The 3929-nt window shown below is 38.5% G+C and overlaps 1 non-coding gene across 1 annotated transcript; it reads left to right on the plus strand.

The window, feature by feature from the left end:
* The first annotated feature begins 2790 nt into the window (after positions 1–2790).
* On the plus strand, positions 2791–2894 carry LOC123456876. Its single transcript, XR_006634749.1, has one exon. It is a non-coding gene; the product is annotated as a U6 spliceosomal RNA (small nuclear RNA).
* Positions 2895–3929: the final 1035 nt, after the last annotated feature.

Consider the following 3929-nt stretch of genomic DNA (forward strand, 5'->3'; position numbering starts at 1 on the left):
AGAAGGAGGAGTTATTTGGGACACTGGCTTCCAGACATGTGTCTAGAGTTAGTGTACAATGGTAAAAGGCCCTGGTAATCCATATTTCTCTCTCTCTCCCATCTCTAAAATAAATCAATAAAATTTAAAAAGAAAAAATTTCAGCCTGAATGCAAAAGTACCACTTAGGGAATAAGAAAACAATTTGACCAGATCAAAGTCCCACATTCATGTTATGAAGTATTTTTATAGCAATAGTTGGCAAAGGTTTTCTGTAAAGGGACAGAGCACAAATATTTTAGGCTTTGTAATCTCCATCAAAGTTTCTTTGCCATTCTAATGTGAAAGTGGCCATGAACATTCTAATAAAACTTTATTTCTGAAAGAAGCAGTAGGCAGGATTTGGCCTACAGCTATAGTTTGTCAATCTCTGTTTTATAGATTATAGAAACCTTTATAAAGTCTTGATTCTGTATTCAGTTATGTGCTTTGTCATAACTTATTTCTCATCTGATTCATGTCATAGCTATGAGAATTCACAAAGGTTTACATAATACAAACCAATTGTTTAAAATGATATAAAATATAGGCTTTTTTTTTATCATTTTCAAGTGTTTCTTTTGTTGATACATTTATTTTACTCCACTCTTATGACCTGCTTGTAAGGTGGGTAGTTGATATGCTTTGCTCTGTCCAAGAAGCCTGTTAAACATTCAGAAATCATTCGATGCAGTGCTGGTCTTTGTTTGCTCTGGTAACTATAGGGACAAAGGGAATTCTCCTTTTCCCTCTGAAGGTTTGAGTCTGCCAAAATAAACTGGCAGTAGATTAACAAGAGAAGGAGAACAAGTTTATTTGATTTTTTTTTAAACACAGTCTCAAAAAAAAAAAAAAGGCTGGCCACAAAAATTACTATGTAGCCGAGAAACAAGACCCTGAACTTCTCTTGATCATCCTAATTCTACCCCCTGCATGCTGGGATTATAGGAGTGCACCGTCACACCCAGTTCATGTGGTTTGTGTGGTTCTTAGGATTGAACTCAAGGTTTCATGCATGTGACGCAGGTACTCTACCAACTGAGTCACAACCCCCCAGGCCTCATACATTAATTATGTGCAGGGAGGAATCTTGGATGAGTGTCTAATATCCCAGTGGAAGAGGGAAATGGGAACATAACCATGCATGAATCATACACGCATGCACATGTGTACACACACACACACACACACACGCACACACACACACACAACACAACACACACACCCCAAAACAGTTGCTGTATGCAGGTAAATTCTCTTGTGGTAATCACTCTGACCTACCTTTAGAAGGAGAGGTGAAAAGTCCATGTTGGAGTTTTCCTTTTGGGATCATTTCTGGGCTGTTTGCATTTTGATCATTTGTAGGTGTTTTAGTCAGGGTTCTCTAGATGGGCAGAACCAATGGAATGAATTGCATTAAAAGGGGAATTTATTGGATTGGTTTAGATCAGCCCAACAATAGTTGTCTGAAGGCCTAAGAGTCAAGGAACTCTCTGCTCAGTCTATGTGGCTGGATGCCTCAGCAGTCCCAATTGGGCACTGAAGGCCTGGAGGATTCCTGGAGAGCCACTGGTCTTCAGTCCACATAGGAAGGCTGAGGAAACTTGGTTTCAATGTGGACTAAGGATAGCAACAAGTAGCTCAGGCAGGCAGATGAAAGGGGACTATGTTCAGAGCGATTCCTTAAATGTAGTCCACCACCAGGAGGGCTGCCCACTCTCTGCAGGAAGGATTTCCTCCTTCAGTTAATCTTTCCTGGAAGCAACCTCATAGAGCTACTCAGGAGGAATGTCTTTGGATTCCTAATCTGATTAAGTGGACAGCAGAATTTAACTGTCACAGTAGGGCCTTCCTTATACAGTATCAGATTCAGTCTTATGACCTGAGTCTTCATACAGTTACCTATGCTTAGAAGAGACCCATTCTTAATTTAAAATTCTATTGCTGATACTTTGAAAGTCTTAATTATATTTTTAGCAAGGAGCCCTTCATTTTCATAATTTAGCCAGTCTTGCTCTTACATACTTGGGAGAAAATGAACCATCTATTTTGCATTTATGACATGTTACAGCCATAAAAATGTTTGACAGTAAGAAAACTTAAATGACCTTTATTCCTATGTATAGCTACAGGAACTGTTTCCTATATTCTTTCATCTCTTGAGTCTGGTTTGCTTGAAGAAAATTAAACAGGAAAATGTGCTTTAAAGTATGTTAGATTTATTGACCTACCAGTTGTAAGAAATAAAACAGCAAATTTATAGATCTTCAAATGCATATATTAACTGGTATTTTGTGCTCTTACTGGAAATATAAAAATGCTTGATCCATAAAGGTAATCTTAATAAATTATTTTAATATTGTGAAAATATTGATAATTTTGTCCCAAGTCATAATTACATAGTCTAAATAGTTATAAATCATTCATTTATTTTGTGGTCAAAATACTCTTAAATATATACTCTCAAATAGTAAACACTTCCTGAGAATTCTTCCTGTTCTTCCCATAGAAAGCAAGGGTGTGCTGGTTTGAATGTTTCAATACTTTACAAATACTGCCTGGCATAAAGGGCAACTGGTTGAATGCATTTGTCTGGAAAGCAAGCATGAGCACACTGGCTAGTTGCATCTTAGAAGAAGGAGGAACATTGCTGGTAGAGCATAGGGATTGTCCAATAACCTTGGCAAATCTTAGTATCCGCATTTGATTTCTAAATCACACTGACCAATTTTAATCCCTTCCTTAACCATTAGTTATTTAAGAGCAAGCAGAGTGCTCATTTCAGCAGCACTTATGCTAAAATTGGAACAATAGAGAGATTAGCATGGTCCTTGTGCAAGGATAACACACAAATTCATAAAGTCTTCTATATTTTTAATATTTATTTATTTAAGAGAGAAAGAAAGAGAGAAAGAAAGAAAGAATTGGAATGCCAGGGCCTTCAGCTGCTACAAATGAACTCCAGCCACATGCACCACCTTATACAACTGGCTTATGTGGGTCCTGGAGAATGAAACCTGGGTTCTTTGGCTTTGCAGGCAAGCTCCTTAACCACTAAGCCATTTCTCCAGCCCAAGCCTTCCATATCTTTGGGGTGTATGTGTGTTACTATGTGTGGGTGCCCATGTGTGTGAGAATGTGTGCAATGCATGTAATGACTAGTGGTCAACATTGGGTGTCTTCCTCTGTTGCTCCCCACCTTATTTATTTAGTTAGCTATTTGGTGTGTGTGTGTGTGTGTGTGTGTGTGTGTGTGTACGCACACATTTTTGTATGTGAGTGCAGGTGTGCATGTGTGGAAGTCAAAGGATAATTTCCTTATCATTCCTCAACCTTCCAGTGTGTTTTGAAGAAGCATCTTTCCTTCTCAGCATTAATCTGCAAGTTTCCAGGAGATTTTTCTGTCTCTATCTCCTTATTACCATAGGCACACTGGGTTTCCAGAATTCTACCACAGCTTCTAGCTTTTATGTGGGATCTTGGAATCCAAACTCGGGTTCTCAGAGTTGTATGTGCAGCAAGTGCTTTTGTCACTGAGCCCCTCCCCATTTTATTCCTTGGGACAGGGTCTCTCACACTAATTCCAGAGCAAATCCTGCGAAGTTGACAACCAGAGATTAACCATCACAGAGATTTACGAATATTCAAAATATCTTACTGTTTTAATGTTTAGTATGTTATTAGGTTATATATTTTTGAAAATGCATGCTGTATATGTGATGTGGTTTTGATTTGGTGAGGGCAGGGAGGCAGAGACTTGTTTAGCCCAGACTTGCTATGTAAGTAACAGAAGCTGGCCTTAAACTCCTGATCATCCTAACTTTGCCTCTTTAGTTCTGGTATTACAGGTATGTGATACCATCCATACCTGGCCATAATTCTTTCTAAAGTAGCCCACCACTGATAATTGT

This window comes from Jaculus jaculus, chromosome X, assembly GCF_020740685.1.
Source record: "Jaculus jaculus isolate mJacJac1 chromosome X, mJacJac1.mat.Y.cur, whole genome shotgun sequence".
In the NCBI taxonomy this organism is placed as follows: domain Eukaryota; kingdom Metazoa; phylum Chordata; class Mammalia; order Rodentia; family Dipodidae; genus Jaculus; species Jaculus jaculus.